General features: G+C 50.3%; 1 long non-coding RNA gene across 1 annotated transcript; it reads left to right on the top strand.

Moving 5' to 3' along the window:
• Nucleotides 1-1,005: 1,005 nt before the first annotated feature.
• Nucleotides 1,006-17,687, top strand: LOC144166445 (uncharacterized). Its single transcript, XR_013321680.1, has 3 exons — nucleotides 1,006-1,091; nucleotides 14,896-15,070; nucleotides 15,951-17,687. It is a non-coding gene; the product is annotated as an uncharacterized LOC144166445 (long non-coding RNA).
• The last annotated feature ends 477 nt before the right edge of the window (nucleotides 17,688-18,164 follow it).

The raw sequence follows: 18,164 nt of genomic DNA, 5'->3' as shown, positions 1-18,164 counted from the left end.
GCGTTGTGGGGATGCGTCTGCTTGAGAGCGTTCCTGTTAATTGGTTCCGCATGCTTCTTGGTGTGTTTTATGAATGAGTGGAAAAACAATCGCGTGATGAAGCCTATCTTAATTGCCAACAACAAAATTATTTCCCTTCCCACAAGCATCTTTCCTGGCCGAATGAAAAAAAAAAAAAAGAATGCGCGCATGGCGAGAAACGCGCTCAAGGTCTTGAACCCTGCAGTAGCAGGTATACGCTTGCTTTTTAATACGGGTGTTGTGTTTCATGTATTTATTATGGTTGTGCAGCTTTTTTTCCTTGTCTCCGCCACCTCCAAGGATGGAAAATAAAGGAAATATTATTATTTATCAGTCTATCTATCTATTTTATTTATTTGTTTATTTCTTTTTATTCATTTGTTTGGCTGTTTGTACAGCAGGCCACTATTTAGGCCCAGAAAGGAGGGGCAACAACAACAAAAAAACTAAGCAACACGAGACTAGCATCGATCGTTTCCGACAAAGCAGGAAGCACATAAGTACGTCAGAATACGTACATCAAAGTAAATCATTTCCATACACAACGTCATGATTGCATAGCGGAGTCAGTTTCTGAAGTACGCGCTACAACGATATGGTGCACAGCCGAAGGCGTCAATGGTATCACGCGACCATTGCTATGAAAGCCTATGCTAGTGCCGTTTAGCCTATCTACAGCCTTCCCATATAGAAATACGACACGAATAGTCAGATCAGCTGTTCGTCGCTAGGCTGAGGAAAAGGCGGCGCCAAATGCCTGGCGCTGCACGTTCGAACTTTTTTTTTTATCTCGATCGGGTATGCGGCGGCAATGCTATTCGCTGTCGACGGCGCGTTCGGACGAGCGGCGTGCCGCCGTTCCGCGTCCACGCGTTTGGCTCCGGGGACCCGGCGCGCGGAGTAGCGGCCTGAAAGCAGACGACGAGCATGCGCCGCCTTTTTCTAACGATCGGGGCGCCACCTGGGGGGCATTTCTTGGGGACTCTGGAGCGAGGAAACGATGACGCAGTGCCAGGCTATTGCTTCGTGCCGTGCGTGGTTATCAGACGTCCTGGCGGCCTCGAAAATTGGTAAGCGCCATTTATTCGGTATGTCACCTGCGACAGGTGTAACAGTGCTTTAAGGAGAACGTTCAAAGCCTCCGAGAGCTGTTCCGTTCCCAACCCGCTAAGGCGCCGGTCCACACACACGTGCTTTGTCCTGACGGAGATTGTCTGTGAGGCTACGTTTCGCCGTGCCAGCAGAACGCCCAACTTTTCATCCCCAATTGATACATTCTGATTTTCTGAATTCTGGGTAGGTTGACGTCATTGCCTTTACTTGGCGATGTACCGAAGCTACTCGTCCGCGCGTGGTTACGCCGTTGTTGGCTACACCAACAATCAGCATAAGCGCAGAGCGCTCATGCAAAAAAAAAACGTGTGAAGTGCATCAACTACCAAAGAAGTGTCTGCGTGTGCGGAGTCTATTCGCTGCACAAATTTCCTGCGTCCCTTGAGTGCCGCCGCGAATGGGTCGTCGCGCTGAATCGATAATACTTCGAACCAAAACGTTGCTTCGAACTCAACAAATTTGCCAGAATAAGTACGGTCGTACTTATTCTACTTCCGGCCATGAGATCCCAAGGGGCGGCCATTGCGGCGCAGCCTAGCCGAGGAAACAGCATGGAAGTTAGCGATAAGTAAGAGTACAGTCGCGTGTGACTTGAAGGTATAAAGGCGCGAGCTTAGACCGATGAACGACGGCGCGTCTGGGACCTAGTTTATGCTTTCTACTCTCCTTCGGTCGCTGTTCCCTCAGACAGTCATCACTCCCACGGCTAGCGAACCACCCTTTCCGATTTGTGGTGATTTTGTGCGGTTGTAATTACGTGTGCGCTTTCTTCTTGGCTATTGTGAGCTGTGATAGCACCCAGTGTTGTAAATGCCCAGTATTTCCGGACGATCCGTTTGCGCGCACCTTTTCGAGAAGTGGTGTCACTTGTATCGCCTCATTGCTTTCTTGCACGACTTTAGATAAAATTTTATTACCATCTCGTTTTGTTGCGACGAGTGGTGCGCCGTCGCTGCGTGCGCGATTAAAAAAAGAGGAAGGGGTTACTTGTTTTGCCGCTGGAGTGATGGCTGCTTGAAAAAACGAACGCCATCTCGCCCTGCGAAAGTGGATTTCCAGCAAAGCAGTTGTAAACCACTACACATGCTGACGGGGGAGGGTACGAAATGTTTCTCGTTGTCTCGGCGGGCTTGTCGCTTGGACTAGGCTACTCTGGCGGCAAATGCTGCACAGTAAATGAAAACAAGCCGGATGGGGAGTTTCATTAGGATTATGCTCCGATAAATCCTCCACCAGTACAACGCTTACTCCGTACTGCGGAGTGTATAAAGCACTATACGCCTAAACACTCCGTCAACCAAGTGACGGTGTAAATACGAAGCGATAACATACCATTGCTCCGGCCGAAGACGGAGTTAGGCACATAACCTCCAAAAAAACTCCGGCTTGGGAGATTCACGCCCAGAAAAGCTCCGTCCTTGAGCGGAGTGTCAGGACGAGCCTCTCGCGAGATCTCGACGCAAACGAGAGGGCAGTCGTCAAGATGCCCGCTGCTCCCGGTGGACGTGCAGCGAGACACCGAGCTCCGATATAGAAAGCGTGGCATGCCGCGTGGAGTTTCCAAAAAGTGGTAACCTTGCCGCTTAAAGGGCTGGTGAAGAGCTTTTCAAAAAAATGTTGTTGGAGGCATTACATTATGGTTTTCCTGACTCTGAATTCGAAAAACATGTTTTATTTTATTTGTAAATACACCCAAACCATCTTTTTTTTTGTCAAAACAAACGACCCCTGCCCGCGGGCGAGGTGAGAGCCCTGGCTGCCTTTCGCGATTGGCTGGCGGCAGATGACGTCATATTCGGAAGTGCCGGCGCTGCGGGGACCGCTCGGCCTGAAGATCAAATTCTGTTCCCGTTCAGATACGGGCCAAAAGGTCCTCTGGTGAATGGAGGGCTCACACAATCTTTCCTTAGAATAGGAGAGCCCGAGGGAAGTACAAACGCAACAGGTTCGGTCGCGGCGAGCTTTAGAAAGGGGTTCTCTCCCGACGACTCACGGCCGACTTGTTTCTCGGGTGCAAGGAAGTTGCGCAGATATTGGTTCGCCGCTTTCATTACCAGCGCTAGTCACAATTTTTCAACCCACCATTATCCCCATCCTCGAATGTGGAACTTTGTTTTTACATTTAGACAGGCGGCAACACGCTCTGTGCAGCGGCGTGCGATGCGCACAGGCAGCGTGGCCGCCGCCGGTCGCCGCGTCACGCAGAGGTGCTGGTACCGGGTCGCTGCTCGGCTGGTCAGCGGAACGTAGAATTGCTGCACATACGCATGTTTTAGAATAGGGGAGCCGAACGTTGGTCGCCCCCCAAAAGGTAGAGGGACCCAAGCGCAGCACGCTGGTCCCCGACGAACTTTAGAACGTCTTCCCCAACAGCTCCAGCCGGCTCAGGTTGCACGGATCACCGCTGATGTTGGGAACTTTAGGCTTAGCACCAAAAGAGATAGTTGATCACCGCTATCTCTACAATTGCGAATGACTATCCTTAACACAGTTTTTCATCACACTATCGTCCCCTTTCTCGCATGTGGAACCTTATTCCTACGTTGATAGTCATTCTAGCGATCGGTACTGTGCTCATTCGTGCGCGCAAGTAACGCCAACCGTCGGCCTCTCGCTGCATCTCGTGTTCGGGCAGGTTCGTTTGATGCCGACGACGAGCCTGCGCGACAGGTCGGCGCTCCGCATTGCGATACAAATTCGATCACCTCTTTCGAAATAACCTTGGATGACAATCCCTGGCACAATTTTTCACCACACTGTCATCCTCTCTTGCACGTTTACCTTGCTTTTCGCGACGGCCTTGATTGTGGACGGCAGCGAAGAGCGGTCGCTGCCGCGGCATGTGTGGTGCGAGCCGTTTCACGCGCCGTACGAGCATGCACGACCGGTGAGTGTGCGGAGCGCTTCCGCGCGCAGAAAACGCTTCATGCTTTCAGCTTGCTTGATTTCTTCTTAATATCTAGCTATTCAGCTAAGCTGTCGTCACAGCCAACAACGTTGATCGGAAAAACGAGCAAAAAGTTTGGGAAGCCCAGAGCGCTGTGGTCCCACAAATTTTCTATAATGGATCAGGAACTTGGGGTACCTCCGTATTTGTTTGAGCCCGTCGCTTCGCGTATGAAGCACAGAGCACCCGACGACACGGCCGGCCCCGCAACAACTCGTGAAGGCAATGCAGTAGCCACGGGCGCTAGGGTAGGAAATCTGTGGTATCTAGGAGTCGCTTTAGGAATAACGCAGTAGCATTACGGTTAAAAATCGACGCGGAAGCAACTCTAGACAATGATGACTAATAAAGTGCAGATTACACGCCTGTTTAATTCGGAACTTCGCCCAGAAAACTGGGACACAGCGAAGCGGCGGCGCACGTCGCTGGCCGTCTTCCGAATATGACAATACTTCCGGTCGCTGCCTCTCGGTTTTCGCTCTTCCGGCGATGCGGCAGGGAGCAGTGGGCGGGGCGTAGGGTCAGCTTTAGTGACGAATACCGCTGTCCCCAAGCTAAAAATGCCGAAAAAATTTACAGGCATAAACTGACCAATGTAATAATTGTAAAAAGTAGAGTCTTGCCTGATTTTAAAAGCGCTTCAGTAGCCCTTTAAACGGCACGCGAGGAAGGAATGTATCAGCAAGATCAACCAAGACTGTTCCGACGTATTGTGTGGTGCGCGAGTTCGCTTCGCGGTGGTAGAATGTGGCGGTGGGTGCGTGCGGGAGCACGAACAGGATACTTCAAGTGGCGATCGGATCAACAGGCGTAGTACTCGTCGAGGCATAACATTGTTGCGCTGTAAAAGCAACCAATCTTCCTACACAGCAAGGTGGATGTCGCAAGCGGTAGGGAGGCTTTCTGGCCTATACTTTGTCATTCGGTAGGTGCATACTCGCTAACACCGTGATGTTTGTCAAAGCCTGGAATTTCAATTTTGCTTGAAAGATGCTACCATCGCGGGCTGTGACGCGGTGGTTGTGGCTTAAGCGCTGGACACATGTACGATTGGCACACGCGATTCGCATGCGACTGATCGTTACGATTGATCGCAAGGACCTGTTTTGGCGTCGATCGCTGGTCGGAGTAGGCGCACGACGTGCGACTGGCCGGCCAGATGCAGTCGTGCCATGGTCGCGATCATCGTGGGGCCCCAGCCAATGAGAGCCCGAAGGTGTCGTCATAAGCTGCCGTCATAACGACGTCACTTTACGCGGGAGCGAAGGTGTGCAGTTCCCTGAGCGGCTCCCGGCATCTTCCCTCTTTGTTCATCAACGACCGAAGATGGACGCACAAGCGGCACGAGCGCAAGAAAACGAGTCTTTGATTGCCCTGATATACAGGGAGCCCGCAATTTGGGACCTGAGGTGCGCGGAATGCAAGATGCTGGACTTAAGAACGTCAAGTTGGAAACGTGTCGCCAGGGGCATGGGGCTTAAAGGAACGAAAGGTGCGTCTACCATTTTATCGCTGTACCAACGACTAGTGTGAAAAGCCTTCCTCACTATTACGTTGTTTCGTGGTATTTCGTAGTTCAGGCGCAGATGTTATTAGCGGATGACATTACAGCCAAGATGGACGTAGCTCGCGTTTACAAAATCCGCTACTTCTAGTGAGATCATAGTGAATGGATGTAAACACATGGGCTTTTCAACTTGCCGGGCCGGTTTAATAAGCGACTAAACTATGACCAAGCTTGGTACCTCAAATAAGCGTGCGATTATCATGCCCAGCGCAGTGGCTTGCGCACGACTGCGCTGGGCCCGGGCTGCGTATTCCCAAACCATATCCCGTAGGGGATGTTAGGAATCGGCCAACGCCACGTGTTTTCCGGCATCAGCTTCCACGTGCGAAGCCACGACGTTCGCCACACCCTTCAGGCACCTGCGCGTCGGTGAGTCACGCCTCGACATACCCGGCTCAGACGTTTCGCTATCGGCGCGATCAACCTTCGATAGCGCGACCCCGGTACCTTTCAAGGACACTCTCTCCCCTCTCTCGGACGCCACGTGGGGCGAAGCCATCAATGACTCACGAATTATGGAAAGAGCGTGTGTGTGTCTGTGATGTTCGTGGCGTGTTACTCTGAAAGCGTTAAAAAAACCGCAGTTGTTGGAGCTTGCAAAAGAGTTGCGCTTGGATGTTACGGACGCGCTGAGAAAGCCAGAGCTGATACAGGCTATACTCGCTGTCGGGGCTGACGATGAGGAGCTGTCGGAATGCATTGAGCTGATCAATGGCAGGGAGACCGCGAAACGTCAGGCCGCCGAGGCAGAGGCTGAGGCTGAGCGCCAGGGTTAGCAGTTCGAGAGGCAGAAACGAGAGCAGGAACACGAGGAAAAGATGTGGTGGTACGCCCTCGATATCGAGCGAATCCGCAGGGAAAGAAAGAGGCTCGAGCGAGAGAGACTGCAACGAGAGAACAAGAACCTAGAGCACGAAATTCATCTCGAGCAGGAAGAAGTGAAGCCTGAGTTGCTCGAAAAAGACCTCGTTGTCGAGGAAAGCACCGTGCCAGCGGTGCTAGTAGCAGACGCTCGGGAGCGCGAGTCGGAGGCGACCGTAGCGGCCCAGCAGCGCGACAAGGTTGCTGAGAGAGGTAACGAAGGCGCATTAGCTCAGACTGTCTGCAGAGGCGGCAGAGGGCAGTGCGTGTCCACTGAGTGCGATAAAGTGCCGGCGTTTGTTTTGGAGATCTCGGCGGAGTGTTCGGACGGTTCAAATTCGCGGCAGGCCGTGGGAACGGCTACCGGTCTGAACATGAACATTTCGCGAGATAGCGAGGGTTCGCTGGGATGCGGAAACCATGAGGCTACCCAAAGGCGAAACAAGTCCGCTGAAACGGAGGTTGTTCCTTCGGACGGTAGTGTAGAATCGAGCGACGTGGTGGGAAAGCCTGCCGTCGAGGCAGCAAACGGTTTGCAGGGTTCAGTTGGGAGTCATGACGGTCTCGCCACTGGGCAAGCCGATTCCGTCCTGCCACCAGCTCAGGTAGCTGACCTCGAGCAACGGCCAGCCGAGCTCGTAGAGATTCAGGGGTCGCGGGCGGCTGAGCCGTCTTTTGAGACAGGGCAGCCTGGCTGTAGTGTAGTTCTGGCAGTGCGGAAGGAGAACGGAAACACGCTTCGGTCTTCGCGTGCCGAGGTTGTCGCTGAAAGCCCGAGTGGCGACGAGGTAGTGACTGTAGGGAACTACAAGGTGTCTAAAGAGCTCGTCGTGCCCGTTTCACTCCCAGCTGATGCTCCCGTCGATAGGCCAACATCGGCCGAGCTAGTTGAGGTTCCGGTGTCGCCTGTGGCTGAACCGAAGTCGGGAACCGACCAGCCTAGAGAAGTGAACGTAAACGCGTTCCGAGGTTCGTTTGCCGAACGCGTTCGCAAAAAGGTGAGCAACGAGGAGAGAGGGAAAACTTCTGCGCGTACTTGCGACACGTGTTTCAGTGCAGGCACACCGAGGGGTAAAGCCGTGAGCTCGCATCGCGCCAAGGGAGCGCCGCCTACAAGCAGTGCGCGCCTAACGTATGAACGGTGGAAAATCCCGCTCGCTCGTCCGCGCGCTCGAACTTTGTCGAAGAAGACGACCGGTGTCATTTCACGCGGTCACAGCAGCGTTGAGAGAACGGCTGCACCTAAAGTGCGATACAAGGGGAAAAGCTCAGGGCATTGACGAGGGCTCAAATCGCAGCTCTCAGCGCGAGATGTGGCCTGTTGACGCCTGACTTTCTCAAATTTCATTGTTTTTCCTGAGGCAGGTTTCGCCCTTTACAATTACGTTTTAAAGCAAAGCTTTCTACCTCTACCCCCCAAGGGTTCTTTCGCGACCGTTGGTGTCACCAGAAAACTCCAGCGAACAAATAAAAGAATTTACTGGCACCGCCGGGAATCGAACCTGAAACTAATAGACTAACAAAGCGAGAGCCCGTTGTCTTCCCGATTCAGCTACGAGCCCACGCGAACACGAGAAGACAAATGGTGTACTCACCAAGCACATCTACGGGTTTACCCCCTGCCTTCTCGCTGAATGCCACGTGAAAGCGTCACATGACCACTCACGCCCGTCTAGCGGCCCTGTGCGCCCCTTGCTCATGTGCTAAGAGTTACAAAAATTAAAGGAAGCTCACACCAATCCATGGAATCTCACTTTTAGTACGCCAATGTGCTAAAGCCTGTGGCCTCCAGTGCTCACGTAAAAAATCACAGCTCCTTGTCGTCCGCCCTCACGCCAAATCAAGGAATACATTCAAATACTCCTTGATGACCAGACCATCACTCCAAACCCCAGCATCAAGATCCTGGGCCTACATTTCCAGGCAACACCAAGAGTTTCGCCTCCTTGCAGCGCCTCAAAAACAGCATTATTCTAATCATACACATGATCAGGCTAGTTGCCACCAAGAAGCAAGGCCTAAAAGAATCCGGTACCTTTCGATTAATTGAAGCTTTTGTCCTCTCGAGAGTTACTTACGACAAACCCCTATCTTCTTCTCGACGAGGAAGACATAGAGATGCTTTATATAATGATTAGAAAGGCGGTTGAGCAGGCCATTGGTCTTCTCATGAGTGCGTCCACACAGAGGCTGCTTAGCACGGGCTCCATAACACGGTGGAAGAGCTGATAGAAGGCCATCTTTCTAACCAGAAGGTCCGACTCAGAACTGCGGTGGGTAACCGCATGCCTCACCAGATTGGCTGGGCAGCCCAGAATGTCACTCCGCTTGACGTACTCCCAGACTCTTGGCGACTAAAACTAAAGATGCTCCCTTTGCTTAGAAATATGAACCCCTCACATGACGAGGGTCAACGAAAAGCACGGGCTCAAGCGCTAAACACCACCCTCGGTGGTGCTCATGCGGTTATCTACACAGACTTCTCCTAACATCGAGGGCAGCAACACGCCATCATCGTGGCTACCAGCAGAACCAACATCCTTGCGTGTACCTCGCTTAGGACCCAACAAATGACGGCATCAGAAGAGGCAGCCATCACCTTGGCTCTCACTCAACCAGGGGTTCGGAGGGTAGTCACCGATTCCCAGCAAGCCTACTCGAATTACCAGTCGGGTCTGGTGTCCTGACCTGCACTGTGCGTGCTAAAAAACCACTCTCCAAACGGTTCCATTCAGCTCATCTGGACACCGCCTCACGCTTCAATGGAGGGCAACAAATACGCCCACCCAACAAGCCTGCGCTTTTACCTCCCGTGCTATGGAGCTGCACGAGGACAGTCACCCGCGCTTGTCACGTCCAGGCAGATAATTCAGCATTATCGCCTTCTGAGAAGACCGTACCTTCGCCTTACGCTGACCTTTCCAAAGAACAACAAACTACCCTACGGCTCATACAATCCGGGCTCCTTCGAACAGCCTAGGCGTCTTCGCGTAATGCATCCGATTCGCTACTGCGCTGAATGTAAATTGTTCTCAGAAGTAGGATTACTCCGCCCCGTAATCGGGGTGTGCGACTTTAGCCCTGAGCACCCTCCTCTCTTTCCGTCAACTACCCAACAAGAGCAATGGGAGATGCTGCTGTCCATGCCCTCTCTACCTACCCAGCTTCAGCGGGTGGACAGAACACAGGCCGCGCGGACTGCATATGGGCCCTACAGGAGAAGGAATCACTCCCCAAAGGCTGCACTCTGGTGCCGTATTTCTTCCTCCGCCTTCTCAGCCGCGTCTCGTCGCCTCCGTCAGCGGCGCAGAGACGGAGAAGTCAGATCGTCTAACACCGGGTTGGAGCTTACTTTGATTTTATAAAAAACGTTTCCACTCTTGCTACACCAATACAACTGAACCAAACACCGTTCATGCATCATGCATTGATTTAACCTTACCAAGAATATCTCTTTGAAGTAATAAATGGTGTGGTCAAGTGCATTTCACTTCTCTCTGATTTTACTATTTGTAGAGCTATGTGAGTGAATTTAAGTGACGTGGCATGGATAATCGTTGTGGGTGCAATTTACAGCTTTGCTTTCCAACCACACTCACGGGGTGGATTGGCGCGATTTTTTTTATGTGGGACATTTCCAATCACGCGAAATGTCACCTTTCAGGTTTGTGCACTTGTCTAAGGTACTGCTGGGCTAAAATATAACTAGTGTAGTTAGTTATTAGCGTATTTTTTCGCATCTAAAAGCCTGGTAGATCTTCAGTGTGGATTTGTCTTCGCACTTGCCGGCGATGCGGTTGTGTCTTCCTGTGTTGTTCTGTTGCTTGCCTGACCAAGCCAGAGATGTTCTTGGGGAGCCACTTCTCGTCCAGTGATCAGCCCTGTGAAGCTCCAGCAGGGTGTCGTACAGCCCAGGCCTGGAGTCGAGCGTCTGCTGAGCACTTCACTTCGAAAGCATCCCTCCGGACAACGGTTGAAGACCCTTATCCATCGGGATCTCGGACCCCCGGCGGAGAAGGTGTTAGGAATCGGCCAACGCCACGTGTTTTCCTGCATCAGCCGCCACGTGTTTTCTGGCATTAGCCATTAGCTTCCACGTTCGAAGCCACGACGTTCGCCACACCCTTCAGGCACCTGCGCGTCGGTGAGTCACGCCTCGACATACCCGGCTCAGACGTTTCGCTATCGGCGCGATCAACCTTCGATAGCGCGACCCTGGCACCTTTCAAGGACACTCTCTCCCCTCTCTCGGACGCCACGTGGGGCGAAGCCATCAATGACTCACGAACTATGGAAAGAGCGTGTGTGTGTCTGTGATGTTCGTGGCGTGTTACTCTTGGGGGCGTTTGACCTATTGTTGCTTTTGGGTATAAATAGAAGCAGCACAAACGCTGATAATCATTCTTGTCTGAGCAGCGAATCCATGCGGTCGCTCTGCTCGAGTCCTGTATTGTAACCTCGCCCGTCAGGGCATTGTATGTTTTTTTTGGCTTCGGCTCACCTCTCGCTATGAAGTACACAGTTACGTTATCCTACTGCTTTGGAATTCTCTTCGGCTGCAACAGCGGCTGGCCGCTCGCATCATACACGCTACCCATCATATGTTGGAGGCCACGGAACTCGGATCGGGTGCCCCCGCCCGGTCGCAACAGGGACCAGGCCGACCACACCCTCTAAGCAGGGGCGCAGCCAATGAGGTTAAAAAAATTGCAATTTTTTAACCTCCTTGGACGCAGCACCGTGACGTCTCTACCTATATGTGCGCGACTTCATGCGAGGTGGATTTTTTTCCCCTCCCCTCGTTTCGGCTGCTTAGCAGGCGGCCGACGGTTTCGCTCCGTGGGCGGGGCTGGCCTGCGGCGCTGGGGAAGCTGGCGCACATGTGGCAGAAGCTAACCTTTTGTACCTGAGCCCCTGATCTCTCCGCGCTCTTCTTGCGCACCTGCAATTTGACGCTGACCTCCGATCGTGTTCCTAGATAAACGATCGACTCGGTGCTCGAAGTGCGCGAGCGCTGATGGACGCTTTCACGCTCATGTGGCAATTATACACGTTCCGGAAAGCAAACACCCTCATGGAAAGCTCATCCTACAGCACACAGAAGGGTATACAATTGAGTTGGGTGCTCTTTCACTATATACACACCTCAAAACACGCTTCGGTGCTGCAGGTAAGGATTAAAGGAAAGGCAGCCAATTACCCATGACTACATTTACAAACTGTCCTACTCTTGCGAAATATTACAGCTGCATGAGCTACAGCTGCACTTTCATAAGCACTATTACATTGAATTTCGTTAACATTAACTTCATTGCAATATTCTTTATCAGGAACAGTGCAACTAAGGAAAACATTGACATTTTGTTAACAGTAATGGAAGGTGTGAATCGTTCTTGCAAAGGTGATACGTCGATAAGACACCAGCTCAAACGTACACGTTTTACACTGGGTCATAAATTCTCCAAAATTTGCACTGCTGGTCATAACAATTTAGGAAAACAATATCGAAAATATATACCAACCAAGGGCAAAGTAATAGTTGGATTGTACAGCTACTGAAGTACTCGAAGAGTTTGATATATGTCTTCTGTACAGGGCTATTGACCACAGTCTCTTCACTGAAGCCATCAGGTCGAGTTTGATATCAGTAATCATGCGTGCTACCACTCACACAGTTGCCAATGTCGATTAGTTATTTTTAGCAATTTGTGCTTCATGCACACAGAGATTTTGCTGCATAAGATACGTTATTTATAAATAGACAGCTCCAGCAGGATTCGAATGGCGCTGATGCCCCCCCCTGTAATCGGGAAGGCACACCAAATCGTTACCACTTAATTTGGCTCTGTCCATTATTCGAGCGTAATCGCCACCAGCTTTTAACTCTAGGTCCCGCCCCTGCGACTGAACAGGAACATGTTAGTCGGATCCGTGACGATCACACCGCACTAAAAGCAATTTCCGCGTACGCCGTTGAAAACAGAATCTACAAATTGGTGTAGCAGCCTGGCCGACTTCCCCGTTCTGTCTACAATGTGAACTGTATGCAGCATGCACTGTTTTCAGTGTGAACCGCACTGTCTACAGTGTGAACTGTACATTTAAGTGTGAACTGTGCGTTTTGCTGCCACTGACTGACTTTAACGTGTTCATTTTGCGATTAGGACCCCAAGACTGCAACTGTGTTCATTGTGCGAGTTGTGACCTTCCCCTTTTCTCCTCATCCTTGCTCCCCCAGGGGCCATGACCTCTCATTTAATACAGTTTTACACTCAATCAGATACGTATATTCTTTTCGCTGGGACTAATGAGTAGTTGCCCGTGAGCTTGAAGTCACGGTAGTCGCAGCAGAGATAAAACTAAGTAAAAAAGTTATCTCCTTGGCGCACTATTTTTGCGATAGTGATCTCGGAGTCAAAATAGCGGCAAAAAATTCACTTTTAAAGATCCACTGATGGGTATAGATGAGCAGTTTGTGTCTGTTTCCTGCGACGCATTTTTAGCTACCACATATATAGATTTCTGTAGTGTCTGGCCTTTTAATTCGCCAGCATTGTGTCACAGCTCGCGCCTCAACTGTAAGCCACACACACGCAAAAAAATATACAAATGTATAAACAAGAAATAGCAGGAATAAAAATATAAATAGTACAACACAAGTTGCAAAACGCCGCCTCGCGTACTACAACGCTTCGTATCGAAAAACATACCTTTCGCCCCGTTTCTGGACCTTTTGGACAATCCAGGTTGTGTTGGTGCACCCGCTCTACGTGTCCATGAAGGCGTTGACTGCTACTTTGTCAGACAGGTTCGCGCGGAACACAGACTCATGATTTGTTGACGCGAGGTCATCTCTGACGACCTCGAGCGGCTGCTCGTGCTTATTCATGAAGCAGAAATTATAAGCTTCGCGACCATCGCGTGAATGCGAGGGGGACGCGCGTGGCGCACACAAGTATGAGAACGGACCCTGTGATGGGCAGTTCTGCGCGAGTGCGAGGCACAGACGAGTATGGCGAATAACACGCGGGCTGATGTTCGCAGCAGACCAGCGACCGACGTACGCGTGTGCTTTCGACCGAACGAGAGCAAACGTTCTGCGCTTCGGTAGGGAGTCCAAAGGACCACCCAAGACCAAAAAAAAAAAAAAACATTTTTGCCTTCACTTTATTGGGAGTGCTTGCCTTCCGGAACGTAAACAATAACTACATATGTACGCGCAAAAGCATCCATCCGCGCGCGCACTTTGAGCAACGCGCCGAGCGCTAGCTTAACTAGGAACAGCATGGGAGACGAGCGACTGACGGCGCACAAGAGAGCGCGGAGAGCGAGCTTCATCTTCCCAGCGCGTACGCCAGGCTTGCGCTAGGAGCGAAACCATCGGCCGCCGCGAAGCAGCGCGATCACAAAAGATCAAAACAAATTTTTCTCTTCATTTTTATGAGAGTGTTTACTTTCCAGGACTTGTATAATTGCCACATGTACGTGAAAGCGTCCATCCGCGCGCGCGCACTTCGAGCACCGAGCCGAGCGATTATCTAGGAACACGATCGGACGGCAGCGTCAACTTGCAGGCGCGCAAGAAGAGCGCGGAGAGATCAGGGGCTCAGGTACAAAAGGTTAACTTTTATCACATCTGCGTCAGCTTCCCCAGCGCCACAGGCCAGTACCGCCCACAGAGCGAAACCATCGGCCGCTCGCAAAGCAGCCGAAACGAAGGGAGAGGGAAAAAAGAAAAAATCCACATCGCATGAAGCCGCGCACATATAGGTAGAGACGTCACGGTGCTGCGTCCAAGGAGGTTAAAAAATTGCAATGTTTTTAACCTCATTGGCTGCGCCCCTGCTTAGGGGGTGTGGTCGGTCTGGGCTCCTACGGGATATGGTTTGGGAATACGCGCCCGGGCTACCCGCGAACGCGACGTCACGTCTAGCGGTGGACTCGCGCTGTTTTATTTCACTTTGTCAACTGTACACCAAGGCCAAATTTGCGCCGTTGTTGGTTTTCCAAACAGTGTTTCAATAACACTTTAAAGCAATTACCGCCTGCGCTAGTCAATTGAACACATGCCGGACCGAAAGGGCCACTACGTACATTGTTGGCCATTTGCGCTCTGGCTTTGCAGCTGTGCATGTCAGGATATAATGAGCGCACGCCCGTGTGTTTGGCCGCACGTGAACGGTGCTGAGGTAGTCAAAATTAATAATCCCGAGCGCTCCATTATGGCGCGCCTAATTAATTGGCGCTCTTAGTTCTACCGCTACAAAAAAAACTTTGCATGCTTGAACAACTGACATATCTAGCTGCTGTTGACATAAATATCCTTCCAAAATAACCCTTTGCAGTAAGTGACTTAAGTGCTGTAACTGTGTGAATTTTTACACAGTCGACATTAAAGAAGTTGGCAAGCGGTGGAGGAACCTACGAGATACGTTCGCCCGCAAGCTGAAGGAAGCAAAGAAAGCAAGCGGTGCACCCGCTGACGAGCCGGAGCAGCTTTCATCGTCGTGGGCCCACTTCAAGCAGCTCCTTTTCCTGAAGGATGTTATTGAACCAAGGAAGTGTGAGAAACCTTTATTTCGCTTTTATTTCGGGGCTGGAACAAGGTGTGTGTACGGCACATACGAAACCTTTCTGGACATTAGAGGTGTAACTAGGCAGCCAGAAACTTGCCAATCTATTGTAGTCGTAGTGAGGCCATTCACATTACATGACGCTAGCCAGCAAGAAAGGCAGTGGCAAAGCATGTGATTTCAAAGCAACATACAGAGCTGCTAGAGCAAGTTTGTGACCCTTAGTTACACTTTTGTAAACGTTGCCTTTTTGAGAGAAGTCTACGATTTCAAAGCAGGTAGAGCAACAAGATTTTGTTGCATCTTAATACAGATAAAAGTGTACCAACAGACTTGTAGAGAAAAGAACTGTTCATAGCATTCATTTACACATGCGTGAAAAATACAGCATTTTATGTGTAGAATGTCTGAAACAGTTGCCATTTTGCATTCTGTGGCCAAGCGGAACAGGTATAGCTCTGTAAAATGCCTAGTGGACCAATTCTGTGCACTTAAAGCAGATTTGTAGCTGGGACTGCCAATGTCATACGCCAACAGGCATGCACAAGTGGCATCACGGCTGGCCTGCTGGAGCACCAGTCAAACACCCGTGTGGTCATGTGCTCCATGCATTTCCACTGAGGGCCTGGCCAGCTGGGCTCACTTGTAGCATTTGCTTGGCTGGCTGCAAAGTCACCTCCACAATGCTTAATGGCTGCTCTTTTCGAAACATTTCTTTCAGAATGGCCAATTTTCGACAATCGTTTGCAGAGTTGCATGTTTCCGGCATCACATTCTGGGTTTTTTAACCACACTCTAGAAACTTTTCCGAAGGTCACAATTTTCACCCCAGTCGGCCTATACCCTTGAATCTGCTGCCCTTCCTCAGGACCACCAGCAATATGGACCCCGACGTGGCTGCCTCCTCCAACTCTGTGGACGAGGTGCTGCAGGTCCACATAATACAGGAGGAGGATGAAGACCGTGTTACGGTGGACGGGCTGCTGCTGCAATGGTACAGGGCCACAGCGACAGCAGTTGCCCATCTCCGCCCCCTAGCAGCTTCCCGTCTCCCCCTAGCAGCTTCTCGTCTACAACATTTCGCCGTCCTTCAGCTGCCAACTTTCCCGCTTCTGCCCCAGCTTCCTTCCCCTCTTCTTCCAACGCTTCTCCCTGCAACTCCCTGCCTTCGCCTAACGAGATTTCTTCCGCTCTTTCCAAGAACGCTAACTCCCCCGCGACAACTTTCCGCAGAGCCCGCAGGACAAAGAGAACGAGGGGGGAGTCTGAAGAAGACTTTATAATTCAGCAAATCAATGAGCAGCTAGGCGAAAGGCTCACGTCGAGGCAGCACTTCCTGCTATCTCTAGATGGACCGATGAACAAAGTGCCCGAGCACCTCCAGGGATGCTGCGAGATGCACTTGCGCGATGTCGTTCGCCTCTACGCAAAAGGGCGGGTGCCAACCATGCTCACCCCCATCCCAGACTATGATGACATGGAACGTTAAATAATGTTCCATGCCATTGTTATCAACAGATGGGTGAACGTACTATCTTAATCACAGTTAAAGGGAGCATGGGAGCACATGGCTTCAGGTACTATAAGAACAGATGCAGCAGCAAGATGTCTCTATCGGGGAAGTAGTGCGATGAAAATATCTTGCAGTGCTTCAACACTGAGACGCCAACTAATATGATAGTATAAGAAGACATGCAATTTCATGATTTTTTTAACCGTGATCAATAAGTACATGTCACGTGTAACCCCCACCTTTTTGCTGCCCATTCAATGGGGTTTAACATGCCAAGGCTACACTGGGCTATGATGCACGTCGTATTGGATGTAATTTCGACCATATTGACCATGACCATGTGCCGGGAATTTTGACCATGTGCCGAGATTAGGATATTTAACGAGATCCTAATCTCGGCACATGGGCTTTTTTCAGCTTTAGCCTCCATTTGCAAAGAAGCCACTGCTACCAGCATCAAACCCATGACCTTGGGCTCAGCAGCACAACACCCTAGTCACTATGGCAGGTTATTTTTTAATGCCCAAAGCAAACCTTTTATTCCACAAACCCTAGTCACTGTGACAGCTTCTTTTTTGATGCCCAAAGCAAACCTTTTATTACACAACCGCTAGTGCATGCTCACATACTAATTTCAGCTTTGTGCAATGCTTACTAACATAAATTTCGCACTATGCAAAGAATTGCCACTGCTTGCTTTTATGTTGAAGAGGTCGGGAAGGAATGTTCAGAAAAATTATGCTGTGGGGGTATTCAGAGCTTTGGGCCATTGATGTACAAACTGCACATACCCGTTTCGTTGTGATATCAGGTAAAACAAGTAAAAAAGTGCAATAACGCTTTCGCTGCTGTTTGCGAAAGGTCAGATAGAGGTAAAAAAGAAAAGAAACCATTTGTGGTTTTTCTGTTGTTTCAGTGGAGTTTAAAATACATGGTTATGTACATATAAGCCAGTATTTTACATTCACTGTACATCATTTTCTGCATTCCACTTATAATGTTGTATGCAGAAACAGCATATCACTTTTTATATATGTGTGTGTTGCAAATATGGCCATTTTCATCTTTAGATGTGAAGATGCATGTTTTGAGAGTGACGTTTGAATTTTATAAAATAAAGACAAAAAAATGTGCTTCTGTGGTCGAGTGGCTAAGGTAACTGCCTCCCAAGCAAGAAGCTTGGCAGTGGCAAGTTCAAATTGCATGCAGGGTCTTTTGTTCTTCCTTCCTTTCTTTTGTTTGTGAGGCTTAGTGTCATTGGTACAAAAGTAAGATTCTGAAGAGAATTTGCAAACGATCGTGAACTTCAGCATGAAAACTCTGTACAAACAGCCAACAGGTCTGAGTTTTACTACAATGGTTGCCAGACTACTGAAGTGGTTGCACCACCAATCTGAGGAGAGAGAACTATGGCAACCAATAAAGGATGCTGTGACTATTCGTGGCTAGTCATCGCAACTCATGTTGCAGAAATGAGACAGGCGCTTGAGAAGTACTGCAAAGACAAGAGATGAACATTTATTGAAACGGGCGAGTTAACAAGATTGTCAATGCAGTGACAAGCAGAAT

This window comes from Haemaphysalis longicornis, unplaced genomic scaffold, assembly GCF_048455015.1.
Source record: "Haemaphysalis longicornis isolate Haplotype H1 unplaced genomic scaffold, Haemaphysalis longicornis Haplotype H1 scaffold_1, whole genome shotgun sequence".
Taxonomy (NCBI): Eukaryota; Metazoa; Arthropoda; class Arachnida; order Ixodida; family Ixodidae; genus Haemaphysalis; species Haemaphysalis longicornis.
The sequence above is the reverse complement of the archived record's forward strand: the minus strand, read 5'-3'. Positions and strand labels throughout refer to the sequence as shown.